At 45.5% G+C, this 18,896-nt stretch overlaps 1 long non-coding RNA gene across 1 annotated transcript in view; it reads right to left on the bottom strand.

Annotated features, from left to right (window-relative positions):
• The window catches only part of LOC146209388 (uncharacterized), a 37,201-nt gene that overhangs the window by 15,214 nt on the left and 3,091 nt on the right, over positions 1-18,896 (bottom strand). The window lies entirely within an intron of this gene.

Raw genomic sequence — 18,896 nt, 5'->3', positions numbered from 1 at the left:
ATCATCATCATCAGCCTTATTATACCCACTGCAGGGCAAAGGCCTCTTCCATATTTCTCCACTTAACCCGGTTCTGTGCTAGCTGCATCCCCTTGACCCCTGCGAACTTCTTAATCTCATCCGCCCACCTTACTTTCTGCCGCCACCTGCTACGCTTTCCTTTCCTTGGAATCCGGTTTTTTGCCCTCAGCGACCTTCGGTTAACCTCTCTTCGCACTACATGTCCTGCCTATGTCCATTTCTTCTTCTTAATTTCTACTAGAATGTCGGCAACTTGAGTTATTTCTCTGACCCACTCTGCACGCTCTACCATTTTTCGTTCCATAGCCCTCTGGGCTGTCCTCAACTTAAGTAGAACTCTCTTGGTTAGCCTCCACGTTGCAGCCCCATAGGTGAGTGCAGGTAAGGTGCAACTGTTGTATACTTTCCTCTTGAGCGATACCGGTAAGCTGCTAGTCATAATCTGCGAGCGCTTGCCAAATGCGCTCCATCCCAATCTTATTCTTCTTGTTATTTCCTTTTCATGGTCCGGATCTGCGGTTACTACCTGTCCTAAGTAGACATATTCGCCTACTACTTCCAGTATTTCCAGAAGCCGCGATAATTCCTGCCAAACAGCAGTAACGCCGCTTACCGAGGTTACCGCAAACGGAGCTTTTCGTCGGTCTTTGTTAGCGCTTTTAACCTCGGGAATAGCGGCATCTGTGAGCGGGATTCAGGTGCACGTCGGCGCGCGATTACAAAAGGCGCGCGAGCTGACCCGCTCGAACGGCGTGCAGATTGTACACTAAAATAAGTGTTAAAAGCAACACAGAAGTTGCGCAATGTATACAGTGCCATCTGAAAGCGCTTGTGTACAATCGTTGGGTACCGTCTGACAGCGCCGCAGCATAGTTTATACGGCGCGGCGCACTACATTGAGGTACACCATACCCCGGCCTTCCCGTCTTAGCAACATCGTTTACACTGCTCAATATCAGGCCCAAGTCTGAACCTAGCCGCAACATGAAAGTAGATGACAAGCTCATGAGACTTAAAGCATCGGATGCCGTAAGATTACAGCTACGCCTGATAAAAGGACAGATTCGAGTGCTGACAACTGGACGCTCACAGATATACAGCAACGCCGCCCGCGAGCGAAGAGTACGACGGCTTCTCCCTAATCGTCTCTAGGCCTAAATTACTTCGCATCTAATCCACAGCGGACCCCACTTTGTAAACGATCAGCGAGACGTTTTAGTAAATGAACCACTCGATCATGAAGCGTCTTTATCTCAAACTCACTGTTTCGAAGTAAAGGAAATTATCATTTTTGGCGACGCCTTAAGAGCGGAGCTAGTGTACAGGAACAGGCGCACTGCACCGGCTTTGAGCGAACCCTCCCACCATATGGGTCGCCAATTCACAACAAGCACTCATTTTTGAAAATAGTTTTTGAGGGACTATTATTATTAGAAGAAACACAAATTTTAGTATGCTTTTATGACACTGGCGCAAGGAATCCGCCGTATCACTGGCTCGGATTGCACGGCCGGTGAGGCCGCGCGACGGTGGTTTCGGCGGTGGAGGCAGTGCTGCCATCGAACGATGGAGGCGGTCCGTCGAAGGTGGATGCCTGGGTAGCCTGGGCAGGAACTAAATCGCTCTGCATTACTGTCTATTCTTTTTTATAAACATGCTGGGTACGCATATTGGGAGTCATGTTAGCAAGCGCGAACGCAATACAGTGTATCGGCAATTTATCGGCGCCCGCACAGCAGCAGACGATGCAGTAGCCGGTGTCGCTCTGTGACTTCACCAAGCATTTCAACATGGGTATTGCTGTCGGTGGTAGGAGCTTTGCAGTGTCAACTTCTGCTCTTCATATCGGCGCTCAAACTTCGCAAATAGAGTAATAAGGTTCAGTATTATCTGGCAGAGTGCCAAACTGTAATATATTGGGTGACCGTGGCATGATACCTTTAAGGTTATTGACCGCAGATGTAGCTGAAGAGCGCGTGACCGAATAAAATGGAGGGCTAATGGTAAGTGCCTTCCAATGCCCAAACCATAGCGGATATGAAATTTGCAGCCTGCCATCTCAGAGTGTCGAAATCCGCAGCAGAATGTCGAACTCCCATGAATGCCAGAGAAAACCCAAAATTGCAGTCTATACAAGGCAGCGGCTTAGTTACGGGTGATCTTAGAAGCGTGTAGTAATGACTGGTTTAACAATAACGAAAATGTTTAATTATTACCATTCGATAATACTGCTACCAAATTTGCTGAGGACTTTTAGCTAAACAAATACACCTCAATAATTTAAAGATTTCATAAAGAATAACACCAATTTTAGAACAGCTATTAGAATTAGTATATAGAGCGAGTTAGCTGCTCCATAACAGGGTTAATTGTTTATGCACCATGTGTAGGCAGCGCCATACCGATGTCTGAAACAATGAACGGGCATTGGTTGTTCTTTAGGCACCGTTTCAGGAATCGTTTATAGAGCATATAATTTTATGCGCTTACTTTCAAATGTCAGGTGAGCTGAAAGCAAACACGAAGAGGTACACGGGTCCTCACACACATGCTAGTTGTAAGCCCGCGACCATGCAGAAGATATGCGTATTAGTCCTCGCTGTGGTAACAGGCTGGTGTTTCTCTCCGAATAGCATTTCCGCAGGTAATTTGGCAGTTAGCTCCAAAATGAGAGAAAAATAACACCGTTGCTTCCTTGATGCCTGCGACTATCTGCATTTGGCCTGCATTACAACTAAAGTGTTTTTGCGAAAATAATATATTCTCTTGCTGAATATTGTTCAGCAAACACCACTGACAAAGCTGAATAAGACCAACCTTACTTAGATGTATTTGAGGACGATGTGTTCCTTTCTCTAAACAATCTCTTCATTGTATAAATTTCAGAAGTTATCAGCAGTTTCCAATATGCACATATATGGGTGATGTCATTTCATGATAGTGCGAAACGTAAAGTTAAGGCTGGGAGACAACAAACCATACATTCCGCACTGAAAGGTCTGCAACAGCTCTCCGCCAGCCAAGGAAAGCAAAATACATTACCAAAACCAATGCTGCTGCTCTACTCGGTCATTTTCGCTTACAGGAGTGCGACATGCTAGTGGGTCCGGTAGCACCCACGTATGACCGCGCATCAGCGCTGGAGCCGCTACCGCAGTTCTACTACACCGAGGCAGGCCACTGCGGGGGCCTGATTGACCTGTACGTCACCAACGTGTTTGGCTATGTCAACTCTTTCGACGTAGATGTGAGTCCCCATGAAACATCTCATATTGAGGTAGTTGTTTTCGAGCATACAAGAATTTTTATTCTCTTTCATACGCCAATGCACTCCCTTTCACAGGCCTTTTTAATCTCTTTCATACGCCTGCGCTATCACACCTAACTAGCTGTAAGTACGAAACAGTGCACCTTTTGCATTGCTTTAACGAACAAACGCTTGAATGATACGAAAAGCACAAACTGAGTACATTGCTGAGTACGCCTATGTATTTACATGAATAAATAATATTATCAAACGAGTTCGGTCCTATAAAAACACCAAAACAATATGTGGCTTTTGTGAAGAGTAGTCGCCTTTGCTTGAAAAGTATGTGTTCATTATCCCTCAAGCTACACAAAACAGTGCACAGTTTGACAGACCTGTGCACTAAGCTATAGATAATTTGATTTTGTTGCTAATATGTCGAGAGCCACGCATGTATCTTATAAAGAGAAACGTGAGGGCGTACACATGGTGGCTTAATCGATAAAGTCAATATATAAATTTGGCGACACGTTATATAGCGCGCCAACTGGGGGTTGCGAAAGGGTACGAGCGCAGTCATCACAAGCGCATTCACCTTCTTACGCGAGTATGTTTGAAGACATCATTCTTTGTATATTGAGAGCTACACAATTGTTACTCTGATTAACTGCGCTGCCACGTCTGCGAGTCTATGCTGAAGAGCTAGTTGGAAGAAAGGGTATAGGTTAGTTTGGCGCTGACGAAGCTTGCGGTAAAAAACGCGTCGTGACTTTCGCTCAATGCGTATACGAACTCGATTTATCTTCTATACACTCTGCCGTCTTCAAGCTAGTAGCGATCTATAAAAGGCTGCCAATTTAACAGTCTTGCGGCGATACAGTTCAAATCGTTAAAAGTGGTTTTGAAGCTTCAAAAAGCACACTGGATGCATTTACGCAGGCGCAGGAACTCTGGGAGCGTGTAAACATCAGTAAATAAGACACTGTTTTGTAAATACAGCTTGTCCTGAAATTGTGAAGGAATTACGCAATTTGACGGGACACAGGGAAAACAGGCAGCAGAAACGAAAGTTTGCAATAAAAATCTTGCGTGTACTGGAGCTTAGGTATACTCTCATGGTCATAACGAAAAATGCTGTTTAAGTGCTTAATTAGGATGGCAGATTCTTTGGTATTCAATGCAAGTTTATGCCGAGTGTTCATAGGTTTTCTCTCCAAAGAGCGGATCAAGGACACTTCATAGTATCTGATTTGATGAAGAGAAGAATAGGAGGGCTAAAGAAATACTGATTGTAACAACGGTGAAAGCATTGGAGCACTGTGCACATGCCAAGAAAGATAGACACGACTAGTGCTACCGCGAGCTTCGCTCACAGCCAACAATAAGGTGACACAGGGCTCCTGCTTTAAACACGTCCTGGGCCTTAAGTGGTAATGATATTTAAAATGGTAACTCGCATTTCATTTCTGAGGTGTAACCGAACGGCCATGCATATTGCCGCGAAACATTCAAAGCTCTATTTCTTTTTTTTAGCAGCCACCGGCATGTGACCTCATCACTGTGATTTTAGTGCGCAGGTCGATTATGTATTCTATGTTTGTACATAACCGTTGTCGCCTTATCATTTCCTTTGTTTCGGAAGATGCTTCGAAATGTATCTCGAAGGGTCAAGCCACGCACTTATGTTTCTAAATTGTTACAGGGTAATCCACGCCATCGTTCACGGATTTATGTGTATGTTTATTCGCCGCATTTAAATTGAGCGGTGACGAGTGAAACGGGCATTCTCTGTTCAACGACCAGCGAGCACGCTTGCAGTTATCGCCGCCGCCGAATCGCTTCGTCTTTTTGCGAGTGCATGTCAGTCCAATAAAGAGCTTCTTTAGTTTACTCCCTATTCATTTGTTGTCAGTGGCCTTGTCACCACCACGAGACAATATTATAAACAAACTTAACATACAGGGTCCCCATGACTGAGCGTGTGAAATACCGTAGTAAAGTTAACCCCTATTTTCAGCTCCGGAAATGACATTTCATCCTAGCTAAGCGTTCGTTTTTAACTATGAAGTAATGAAATGATATATATCAAGGCTAATGTATTCAAGCGCATTTATTAGGATTTTTGATTAACGATTGATCACGTGGCCCTATGTATTCAATAGCAAACAGCGGGTTTGTATTCCGTGCTGATCAAAATAACCATTTGGTATCTTCCGGAATTACCGCTACCAACCGAGCCTATAGAACAATGTATTGTACAAAGCTATCTCTTGAGGTTTATTATTTTGCCAAATCACAAGTAGTGCTGAAATTTTATTTGCATAGCCGAATTGGCAGCGTGGCTGGCAGAACGACAATCATTACTTCGTTTTTCAATTACATAAAATAAACTTTTGCAGCACTTCTTGAATCTCAGCAGTATGCGTGCATGATAGTAAATATTCACGAGTGCAGAGTAAAAATTTGGAGGTATTGAGACCTCTGAACCAGTAACAAGGATAACAAGCGTAATTTGATTACCGTCGTTGCTTTGTAAACGTCGGCTGGATGCTAATGTGGAGGAATCTATTCACGAAACAGGATCCGCTTAATGCGTTCATCGCATACTCTCACTAATTTGGTCTTTGCTTTGTGCTCCAGCTTCTTTAAGAGGCAGCTGTTTCTCATTTCAGATTGCCTATCATGAACTAAAAGACGATAAAATGTAGAGAATACTTAGCTTCCCAAGCCTGTTGCAGCGCGGCCGTGATGTCAGTTATTGTATCGGACGTGAAATTTTCGACTTAATTCCTGTATATATACCCAGAAACAACAAGCGATCCAAGCTAATTATTATTTGGTGTAATACAGCTGACAAAATTAGAATCTTTCCCAAAAGTGTTAAAATGTTTAGGTATTTCAACCATACGGGCCTGAGTCGCAACTGTAACTAAACACTTTGCTGCTGAAAGAGTTCTAGACAAATGGCGACCTCTTTCTGACCATAAAAGCGTTTTGGTATTCCTCTGGAAGCACTTCTGTGGCTTTTTAAATTATTTCTCATAAGCCCACCTATGTGAGGTTATCATATTGTCACGTGCTCAGTACGCAACGTGAGTGTTCATTTCTCGTCTAGTGCCTGCGAGTCCGCAAGGCACGCCAGCTTCTGTTTCTTCTTTTCTCGCTAGCTTCTTCCTTCTCATGGCGATCTAAAGCACGTGATACACCCCCCTTCACAGACGAAGCCCTCAGGGCAAGCCCGTTAAACAAGCTACCTAGGATGGAACCTTTTTAGCCAAGCGACATGCACCACCTGGGTCATGCTTCAGGATCAGCCACATTCAGTGCGGCGTCATATCACATAGTTCACGTTACTCAGGCGCTCCAGAAAGACAATAGGTCCGCTATAGTGAACCAGCAGCTTCTGCGGTAAACCGCCTTTGCGCAGCGGCGTCCACAGAAACACTACATCATCAGTTACATAGCAAGAATGTGGGCGTCATGTTCATAACTCTCCTTCGAACGTTCCTGTGTTTCCAATATACATAGGCGGGCAATGCGGCAAGCTTCTTCGGCTCGACATAGACTGAGATGATAGAAGGCTTGTTGGGAAGGGAAAAAGGAAGCATGGTATTGAGACAGCTGCGGGGAACTCGAGCATAAAGGAGGTAAAACGAGCTGTAGCCAGTCGTCTCGCGATGTGCAGTGTTATGCGTGTATGTATTGAGAGGGAGGATGCCTTCCCAGGTCTTGTGACGAGAATCGACGTACATCGCCAGCATAGTGGTCAGAGTGCCGTTGGTGCGTTCAACAAGCCTATTCGTTTGAGGAGGATACGGCGCTGAATGACAGTAATTGGAGGCGCAGTGATGAAGTAGTTCTTCAATAACCCCAGCTGTAAATTGGTGCCCACGATCAGGGATGAGAATTAGCGGAGGGCCGTGTCGCGGGACGAGAAATCGCAAAAGAGATTAAGATACTTCGGAATCTGTGGCTGAGGATATAAGAAGGATGTTTCTGAATATCGAGTGAGATAGTCAACACGCACCAAATCTACCGGTTACCGTTCGAAGACCGCTGAAAAGGACCCAAAAGGTCGATTCCGACCTGCTCAACGGGTGCGGTTGGAGGCGCAATAGGATGCAGCTGGCGGATGGGAAGTAGGAAGCTGTACCGTTGGCAATTGACACAACTGGCTAAAGAACGCTGAATGGTTTGACGCATTTTCGGCCAGTAAAATTGTTCTTCTGTGTGATGAAGGGTTCGAACGACACCCAAGTGGCGCGACGTGGCATCGTCGGTTATTATTTCAAGAACCGGAAAGGGGAGATTTTTCGGCAATACAAGAATAAAGCATGCACCTCCGGGCTTCAAATTCTGCTTATAAAGTATAACTGTATGAATGCAGGAATGAAGCATGAGCAGCAGAGATGAGCAGTGCCGAAGTTTGATTATTGCGTTGTTCTGTCTGGAACAGTTGCAGATCAGGAAACGTTGCTGTTGTTGGCACCAGTTAGCCATCAAAATTTTGGCCATCACTACCAGTTGACGAAAGCAGCAAGCGTAAGAGACAGTCAACGTCAGCATGTGAACGGCCATTTTTGTATGGCAAAGTGCAGTTAAACTCATGTAACCGCAAAGCCTATCGGGCAAGCCGGCTGCAAGGGTCACGTAAATTTACAAGCGAACAGAGCGAATGGTGGTCGGTGACGATGGTAAAATCATTGCCATATAGATAGAGACGAAATCTTTGCACCGCGAAAACGACTGCGGGACACTCTTGTTCAGTAAGGGTGTAACGTTCTGACTTGCTCAGCGAACGACTAGCATAAGCTATCACGGGCTGATCGCTGACATGGTGCTGGATGAGCACAGCGCCAACACCCACACCACTAGCGTCGATGTGACCTTTGATGGGGGTAGAAGGGCAGAAATGGGGTAGAATAGGTCCCGATGTCAGAAGGAATTTGAGGTGCCTGAATGCAGAATCACAGTCAGTAGTCCAATTGAACGGCGACTCTTTGTGAAAAAGGCACGTGAGCGGGTAGGCAATGGCAGCGAATCTGGGCACAAAACGCCGACAATAGGAACAGTCTAAATAGCTCCGAAACTCCACTATTTCAGCGCTTTAAAACTGGTTAAAGCATTAATCTCATAATTCGCGGTACGGCTTCTCTTTAATCGGGCGAAAGGTTCTGCTATCAATCAAGTGATGAATGCGAGAATTTGGAATCGGTGACTGACGATCTCTGGCGAAGTCGAAAACCGAAGCATGCTTGGAGAGCAGGTCCGTCAAAGTTTGGCGCCCTTGTTCCCAAAGATGAGTTTATCATCGCCTAGATTCGAGACTCCGCAAAAGGGTGTGCTTTCTCTTCAAGAGCGCAGTCACTTAGTGCCACCATGGAATTCGACACACCTTCATTGAAATGCACGAAATTCATGTCACGAGTTAACACGGCTGGCTTCTCTGAATAGTTCACAGTCAAGAGCAAGTTCTGGCATTTGGTCGCTGAATTTATGCAACGAGGCACAAGAAATTCTCCTTTGCACAGGTTAGTGTCGTAGGTTCCACTGCGGCGCCGAAAGCTTCGCACAAATTGGTAGATGAATCAACTTTGATGAATTGTCTGTACATCGCAGGTATCTTTAGACATAGAAAACACTCTCAAATCGAGTGACAAGGTTTTTACAAGAGCTGACATCAATGTGGTATTCAGCGAAATCTCTCTGCTGCGGCAATGTTGCAAAACAGCGCTGTTGCAAAACGTTTATACCTAGAATTACTTCATCTGTGGAACAAGGCGACGCTATGAATTCGATTCAAAACGCTTGGCTGCCAATCACAACCCTCGCGTAGCACACACAAAAAGACACCAATGATTCACCGCCGACACCACGGAATACCACAGCTTGATTCACGTTGACAATGGCTTTACGTCCCAAATGATTCTTGAATCCTAAACTCATAACACAGACTGTTGCTTCCGTGTCAATTAATGGCATGGTGCGGATGCCGTTAATGAATATTTGGAGCCTATTCTTTAACATAAAAACAGACAGAGGTAATGGAAACACTGATTCTCCGGCGACGTCACCCTCATCGGCCGCGCCTTCTAGTTTTCCAAAGGCGAAGAACGGCGCCGAGGAGACGGTGAGCGTCGCTGTCTTGTTGGCGTCGTCAGGATGTGGTCGGAAACAGGCGATCTATTACGAATCCATGCCGGGCGGTATGTATCCAAAATCTATGTCGGATAAAATTCAGTTTTGAAACGATCGGACGCGTTGGGCAGCGGGCGATTGTCTTGTGGCAGCAGGCCCCACCGACGGCAATACCGGGAGATGTGTCCGGTCATGCACAGCTGTATCACACGGGTTGTGGGCGCCACTGTTCAGAGTAAAAGTGTGTGCAAACTTGTGTGGATGGCAGTTGTAGTCGGGCCTTCATTACTGACGAGCTACCCCGCATTTGTAGGAGGTTCTTCATCCCATCCGTGGCTGGAAAGAGATTAAATCGTCATACTGGCTACAGCTGTCAAGGCGTGGCACATTTAGGGTCGGAGTCCAGGAAGTTGCTGTGTTCACGGTTTCCGTTTGGAGACCGCAACCGTCATACTGGCGTTCAGTTTGGCAAGCAGAATCTTTGTTACGCAGCAATTCTTCCTGCACGATCCAGCGTATCAGATCAGCCATCGACTCCGGAGCACTAACATCAACGCTCGCAACGGATGTGACGTTGGCCAGTCACCAAAAGGAGATGTGATCTATGTCCTTTTTTCTCTGAACATTTAAGCAGTCAGAATGCTCCTTGTCTGGCTGCTGTTTCTGGTCAGATTCCAAGGGGCTCGCTGGCTGCACTGAAAATTGGCCTTGCTCAATCATGCTTCTTAAGCTGATAGGGCACTTTGAGCAGTAAATGTCTGGCTAGTATATAAATACCGGACGCTTACATCCGCCTTATATTGCGATGAGCGGAACAAGTTGAATAAAGGTCACCGCATACCACGCTTTTCATATAGACTCCTTAGTAGGTAAAGATGTGTTGGCTTTGATTACGGTAATTTGCTTTATCTAATGAGACTATGGTATCGTTCAGACGACTGGATATATATATTGTTACGCACTCAGTACGTAACGGGGGTGTTTATTGGTAGTCTAAAGCGCTGCGAATCACGCAAGGAACACCAGCACACACCACTGTGTCTTCCGTTTCTTCTTCGCCTCTTCTTCCTTTTCTGACGCCCCGAAGCACGTGACACTTCCCCCCTCGCAGACGAAGCCCCAGGACAAGCAGTTTAAGGAAGGTGCCGGGGATGGAACCTTTTTAGTCGAGCGACATGCACCACCTGGGTCCGGAATGAGCATCGGCCACTTTCGGTGCGGCGTGAAATTACATAGTTCACGTCACTAAGGCGCTCTAAAACGACAAAAGGGCCGCTATAACGAAACAGCAGTTTCTGGGCTAAACCACGCTTGCGCAGCGGCGTCCACAGCAACACTAAATCGCCGGGCACATAAGAGACATGTGGGCGTCGGTTGTCATAACACTCCTTCGAACGTTCCTGTGAGTCTAGGATGCGGAGGCGGGCAACGCGGCGAGCTTCTTCGGCTCGATATAAAGTAGTGGCGATAGAAGGCTCGTTGTGGAGGGAGGAAGGAAGGATGGTATCAAGACTACTGCGGGGAACTCGAGCATACAGGAGGTAAAATGGACTGTAGCCAGTCGTCTCATGCTGTGCAGTGTTATAAGCGAATGTAATAAAAGGGAGGACTTCATCCCAGTTCTTGTGATCAGAGTCCACGTACATCGCCAACATAGTGGTCAGAGTGCGGTTGGTCCGTTCAACAAGTCCATTCGATTGCGGGTGATACGGCGTTGTATGACGGTAATCGCAGCTGCATAGACGAAGGAGTTCTTCGATAACTTCAGCAGTAAATTGGCGCCCACGGTCACTGATCAGAACTCGAGGAGGGCCATGGCGCAGGATGAGAAATCGCAGAAGAAATAGGGATATTTCGTAAGCAGTGGCTGACGGTATTGCGGCTGCTTTCTGAATATCGAGTGAGATGGTCAACACATACCACTATCCACCGGTTACCGTTAGACGATCGCGGAAAAGGACCAAAGAGGTCGATGCCCACCTGCTCAAAGGGTGTGGTCGGAGGCGCAATAGGGTGCAGCGGTCTAGGTGGACAGGAAGCAGAGACCTTGTACTGCTGGCACTTGACGCAACTGGCTACATAGCGCTGAATGACTTGACGCATTTTCGGCCAGTAAAAGCATTCCTGTGTGCGATGAAGGGTCCGGGCGACACCCAAGTGGCCCGACGTGGTATCGTCGTGCATCATTTCAAGAACGGGAATGCGGAGGTTTTCCGGCACGACGAGGAGAAAGCGTGCACCTCCGCGGTTTAAATTCTTCTTGTAAAGTAGGCCGGCATGAACGCAGAAACGCGCATCTCTTGAATCATGAGCGGAAGAGAAGAGTGGTGCCAAAGTCTGATCGTTGTGTTGTTCTGTCTGGAACAGTTGAGGGTCAGGAAACGTTGCCGAGATAGGCGCCAGGTAGTCATCAAAGTTGTCATAATCACTACCAGTTGATGAAAGCGGCAAGCGTGAGAGACAGTCAACGTCAGCGTGTTGGCGGCCGCTTTTGTATGCCACAGTGAAGTTAAACTCTTGCAACCGCAATGCCCATCGAGCGAGACGGCCGCAAGGGTCACGAAGATTTACGAGCCAACAGAGCGAATGGTGATCAGTGACGATGGTCAAAAAATTGCCATACAGGTAGGAACGAAATTGTTGCACTGCAAAAACCACTGCGAGGCACTCTTGTTCAGTAACGGTGTAGTTGCGCTCTGCCTTGCTCAACGAACGACTATCATAGGCTATCACGTGCTGATCGGTGCCATGACGCTGGATGAGCACAGCACCAACGCCCACGCCACTAGCGTCGGTGTGAACCTAGATGGGGGCAGAAGGACAGAAGTGACGTAGGATAGGTCCTGATGTCAGAAAGAATTTGAGGTGGCAGAAGGCAGAGTCGTAGTCAGTAGTCCCATTGAACGGTGCATCTTTGTGAAAAGGCACGTGAGCGGGTATGCGATGTCAGCGAATCTGGGCACAAAACGACGAAAATAGGAGCACAGTCCTAAAAAGCTCCGAAGATGCTGTAAAGCTGGTTACAGCCGCAATGTTCTGAGGCTCCGGCGTACCAGATCAGCCATGGACTCCGGAGCACTGACATCGACGCTCGCAAAAGATGTACGTTGGCCAGTCGCCCAAATTTAGGAGTGATACGGCGCAACTTCAAGGTTTCGAAAGTGCGGCAGTGCCTGATGAAGTCAGCTGTAGAGTTCAAATCGTCTTTGCTGATAAGAAAATTGTAGACATCTACAGCGATACCTTTAAGCAAGTGCCCCACTTTATCTTCCTCAGACATCCGAGGGTTTACCACCTTGCACAATTTCACAATATCCTCGATATATGCGGTGCATGTCTCGCCAGGTACCTGGGCCCGCTGCATCAACGTTTGTTCTGCGCGTTTCTTCTTCGCGGATCCGTCGCCAATGCAGTCCTTTACCTCTTCTGTGAAACAATCCCAGCTGGTAAGCGAGTCTTCATTATCATCAAACCAAACTAGGGCAGTGCCTTCCAAGAAGAACACTACGTTCGCTAGTTCAACGGTCGCGTCAAAACGATTGTACCGGCTCACCCGCTCGTAGTTGGTTAGCCACTCGTCGACGTCCTCGTCAGGTTTTCCACCAAATGTGCGCGGCTCGTGGTAGTGCTGCTAGTTGCTCACTGCAAGTGTTGTTCGGTCAGCGTCGCCGTCTTGAGCCATGTTAGATGGTAGGGGTGGCACACCAGCTAGCCGGCGGCTTCGTCGAAGACATACGAGGATCCGTGTTTATCTACCCCGCACCTCCACCACAACTGTTACGCACTCAGTACGTAACGGGGGTGTTTATTGGTAGTCTAAAGCGCTGCGCGTCAGGCAAGGAACACCATCACACACCACTGTGCCTTCCGTTTCTTCTTATTCTCTCTAGCCTCTTCTTACTTTCCTGACGCCCCGAAGCACGTGGTAATATATATACAAATATGAGCTTTAATTTTGTGAGTACTGAAAGCAAGAAAGTATCTGGTGTTGCTATTATGTCATTACTTATTTTAAACTAAAGGTTATTGTGCGTAACTTGTATTGCGGAAAATATGTAGCTAACTGTATGCGATGGCACTGAGCACATTTGAATTGGCTTTAGCTGCTGATGAAATTAAAAAACTGCAATGGAAAGGAGCGCTATAAGCTGCTCCTCCTGGCAAATCATTCAAAGAGCAGGGTAAAGACAAAGCTGGAGCGCGCAGAGGAGCGTAAAATGACGTACATGATCCGATGCGCTATTGGTTCTAGCGGAGGAATAGCATCAAATGGTTTCTGTAAGCGAAGCAAAACAGAGATCAACGTTTCTACAGTGCGGACTATAACTGCATGCAATGGGCGCCGTGGTATTCACAGAGAGGTTTCGGATTATAGAAGACTATTTATAGAAGACTGCAGAAGGCTGTCTCGATTACTGCATTTGTAAACCGGACTCGGTATGTAAATGAACATAAGTGCTTTCTTTTCTCCTGGTTACCTGTTTTTCTTTGTGGAATCTTGACATTGAATGTGTAAATACGTGCACCCTACTTTACAAGTGATGAAACGCCGCCCATGAAAGATATCAGTTTTTTTCTCTGTCCTCAGGTGTGGATTGGACTATTTGCGGCCATGCTCTTTGTGAGCTTCTTGGTTGCACTTATCGACGCAAGCTGGCATTGGTCTCGCCTGGCCGTCGCCTACTACTACGCGTACCTCAACCTCTTCAGCATATTTCTCATGGAAGGTACTGGCACAGCGCGTTCCGCGGAAGAGGCGTAGTTGCTATGAGGTCGCAGATCGGGCAAGGAGGATTGCAAAAACCTGAAGGAGCTTTGACTGTTTTTGTCGATAATTGTTTGCTGAAGTTCTTTGAAACCTTTTTCTTAGCAAAAATGTCGTTTCGTAAAATGGCATGAATGAGCTTTATATATTTTCCTTTCATATGACTGTGCTTTGTGCGCTTGAATAGATATTCGACTTAGCGTTCTGTTGAATAAAACCAATTATGAAAACGGACGCTCATTCAGGAGTTATATCGAAACCAGAAAATGTCAACCCCCCAGCTTACACAACTTTTTAAACAAAAGTTGGAAGGAAAAGATTTGTGTTGCACCTTGAGACAACAAATGACATAAAAATGTACTATTTTTTAGAAAATCTAGACAGGACGCGGAACAATTTCACTAACCGTGTTGTAAAAAACGACCTTTAGGTTTTTATTATGTGTTGGTTCTTGCTCTTCGTTCTCGTCTTTAGCGCTGTTTATTCATCAGGTCACCGTATCAACTTGACCATATGTCTCTTCTATTAGTGCTAATTGCCTTTGTTCTGGTTTGCCAACAAAATCTGATCAAAAAAGAGCCCATTTCTTTGTAAGACAATTCACTATTCTCAAGGCCTAATTTTGAACTTGTATTCAAGGTATATAGGCAAGACGTAGATTTTTTTCTGTGTTGAATACCTAGCAAAATGTGTAAACTGCCTGGAGCGCTAGACAGAATGGTCTGAGTTTGAAGCAGCGTCAAAAAATTTGCGATTATTAAAAATTATTTGCTGCATTAGCGGAGCCCATTTAGTAATGTGGGATTGTCGGCGTTTATAAGTGAGCCCTAGCGGCTTAAGAATTTTTTTAAATACAATTCAGTTGTAACGCAGATAAATGTTTTAACTTTATGTAAACCAGCCACACGTAGTCAAGCAGTAGGACATCTCAAGTAATGCACCTAACGTAAATAATCTCAAACTGTGCCTTTCACTGATCCTCGTAGAGCCTTTTATTTGGTTAGAAATTTGTTGCTGTACCGAGTTTTATGTTGTTGGTGTTTCTCTTACTGAAGGGAGTAATGAATGTTGCTCAAGCATGAAGTAACCAATTTCACTGCTGTCGATGTATACTTGGGGCACTGGGTACTATTTCAAGCCGTATTAGGCAACGTTTTCCCCTATGCTTCCTCTTCCCTTAGTAATATGAGTTAGACAAATAAACTTTCTCTTCCCACCGGTAAACGTGCAGAAACCTTGGCGTAAGCCTTAGTGGCTAAATATAAGGCTGCCAGTGCAAATCCAGCAAGTTAAGAAGTTTATTTTACGCCTATACTAACCTTAACAGATTATAAACGTGTGTTGTTCAAGTTGAAGTAATCGGAACATTAATGCGTCGCAGGTAATGTTTGAGTGTTTGACAATAACCGATAAATGATGTCGTTTAGATTCCGTTGCAAATCAATTCCAGATAATTAGTTGATTACTTTACAAGGTTGCAGCTGTTTTTCTAGTTTGCCAGGCAAGCATACTGTATTCGCACCGTTACCTTGACAACGTTTCCTTTTCATCTTAAGCGATTCTATATTTAAATATACGCGCTGTCTGTAGGTGCCACAAAATTGTTCAGCAATGGAGAATGTTTCTCAACATACGCAAGCTTTGCAGCACGACCTGGACAAGCGAGTCATTGCTTCTGCAAAACCACTTCGATTAGCTTGTAAGAAAATAACCCTTTCAAACTGGCTTTCTGTGATCGAATGTTTACAAAATATAAGGCAACGATTCCCATGAAAGTGCGGCATCCATGCCCGCAGAAGACGTGCCCTCTGAATTCGATTGAATGAAGCTCACTGTGGCCTTCGTTTACGTGGGTCATACCTTCGTGTTTCAAGCAGCTGCGTGGCCCGACGGTTTCAATAGGGGCGACCGAAGGTAGAACTCTACAGCGGGCCTGTTGTTTAAAGGCACCGGTAGGTCATACTGACGTTCTACACCCTGCAAAACGATCGCCCCAGCTGCTGCTGCTTTTTCTACATCCGCCATCTGTCCCGAAATCTATTTACAGGCTTTCACCATTCAGGAATTTGGCCAGAGTTCGTCATTTAGTGAGAACCATAGCTAACCCCCGGACGTGTAACTGTTATGGGCCTATAGGCAAAGGCAGGGACACGCCCAATATGCAGGCTGGCTTCAGCCACACATCTTCATAGAAAACAATACCCACGATTGTAGAAACATAAAAGGCACAACCGATGTCATAAGTGATAAATCTGGGCACCACTATCAAAATCCCTACAACGTGCGCGTAGGCTGATCTCTTGCTTCCACGTTCTATAACATAATAGCAATATAACCGTCATTACAACCATGCAACATAGCGCAAAAATCTGCGGCACGTCCCTGAAGCGGCTTGCAAAAAGGAAAGCCACAAAGGGCCACGAGGACGAAGCCATTCCACTGAGTTATACAACTGCGTTTCGATGCCCTGAACAAGTCGAATTTATTACTCATGTATAGCATCAGGCGATTTCTGAACAATTAATGGTAATAGGTGCCTCACGCACTACACATCTACAATGAATGATCTGCAAGCACCGCCAAGCGGCAGAATTTGTTCTTACGAGTATCGCTGTCTGCAGCAGAAAAACGGAAACTGGGGTAAGCACTGCACTCATCTTTTACCATCGCTTTGCCGCTAGCATCTTGTGCGATAGCACAGCTCTTACGTTCCGCCTGCGGCTCGTCCAATGAACTGTCTTTAGCGCGACTCCTTAAAGACTTTGCAGTTTGCCAGCTATTTCAAAGAAGCGAACTGGACTAAAGCTGGAAAGCATGCTGATGACGTGCTGTCCTGGAGCAAATGAATGACAACGACCAAGCACAAGTGAATGAAAAATGCATTACGCAATTTTCCTCTCGCATCGGATACAAAGTGTGCTCCAAAATAAGTCTGCCGTATTGTTATATGTTTAAAATACAGAACATTTCATATAGCGTTGGTCAGAATATCGGCTTCATAGCAATGACACCTCCTGTACGAACTGTGTACAGACACCAACGCTACCTAAACAACAATTACTAAATGTTCTCTGCTTTCAGCGAACGGGGTGCCCAATAGCAAGCATAATAAGTGAAATTACATGTGCGATGCAAATATATAATTACCATAGGTCTAAGAACATGCTTAAATCATCACCATCATCATCATCAGCCTGACTATCCCACTGCAGGGCGAAGGCCTCTCCCATATTTCTCTAATTAACCCGGTTCTGTGCCAGCTGCACCCACTTGAGCCATGCGAACTTCTTAACCTCATCCACCCACCTAACTTTCTGCCGCCTCCTGCTACGCTTTCCTTCCCTTGGAATCCAGTTTGTTACCCTAAGCGACCATCGGTTATCCTCTCTTCGCACTACATGTCCTGCCCATGTCCATTTCTTCTGCTTAATTTCCGCTGGAATGTCGGAAACTTGAGCTATTTCTCGGACCCCACTCTGCACGCTTCCTATCTCTTAATGTTACCCCTACCATCTTTCGTTCCATAGCCATATGGGTTGTTCTCAACTTAAGTAGAACCCTCTTGGTTAGCCTCCCCGTTTCAGCCCCATAGGTGAGTACAAGTAAGATGCAACTGTTGTATACTTTGCTCTTGATCGATACCGGTAAGCTGCTAGTCATAATTTGCGAGTGCTTGCCAAATGCGCTCCATCCCAACCTTATTCTTCTTATTATTCCTTTTTCACGGTCCGGATCTGCGGTTACTACCTGTCCTAAGTAGACATATTCGCCTACTACTTCCGGTACTTCGCTACCTAATGTAAACTGCTGTTCCTTCCCAAGGCTGTTGAACATTACCTTAGTCTCCTGCATATTGATTTTCAAGCCTATCTTTCTACTTTTCCTGTCTAGGTCATCAAACAAGTTTAAAACATACTATTAGGCAATTTCTAAGCAATTTGTCTTCAATAATATTCTGTTTGTACATGACAATATTTTGCCTAGGATGAAATTTAAAGGAGAATAGACACCTAATTTTTGGTGTAGTGTTTTTTTGTTGGTAATGATGCATAAGACATTATATTACACAGGCCACCACGTGATATTCGCCTACGGCCGCTGAATAACTTATAACCAAATTTTTGCTCATCTGTTTTGGTTTTGGTTTCAGCAGCCGAGCGATGAATGTGGCGTCATAGTCAAGCGACGTGTGTCAAGTGAGCTTAAAACAATAGAGATATAATCGTTCCTCTAATGGTCGAATTTACTACAACGCTAAAGATAGTCTGCCTGATGAACAATATTATAAACTATTTGAATGTCAGCGATTATACGGCTGTTTTTTTTTTTTTCAAGCTGTGTGTCACCTAGATCTAATTTTAACGTCACAGCCATCTCCCTCCCGCTGAAACTGACAGAGACTGGTGAGGAAATATTTTTAATAAGAAATTATTTAGCGGTTGTAGGCAAAAATCACGTGTTAATTCGTATAGAGAAATATTCTGGCCATTATTAACTAGGAGAAAAATGGCATCCATATTTGGCATCTATACTGCTTTATGTTAGCTGCAGAAATATCCACTGTGCCACGGTGGCCATGTTACTAAATATTTGTAGAAGCAGGAAGCATGCTGAAAATTCCAAACATCAGGAAAAGTCGACACTGTCTCGCTCGTGTTCTTTTATTTCATAGCTGTAGTAGCAGACTCGATTGGTCAGCATACCAGCTCGCATCATTCGCCTGAA

This window comes from Amblyomma maculatum, chromosome 1, assembly GCF_055883805.1.
Source record: "Amblyomma maculatum isolate TAMU_Amacu chromosome 1, ASM5588380v1, whole genome shotgun sequence".
In the NCBI taxonomy this organism is placed as follows: domain Eukaryota; kingdom Metazoa; phylum Arthropoda; class Arachnida; order Ixodida; family Ixodidae; genus Amblyomma; species Amblyomma maculatum.
The sequence above is the reverse complement of the archived record's forward strand: the minus strand, read 5'-3'. Positions and strand labels throughout refer to the sequence as shown.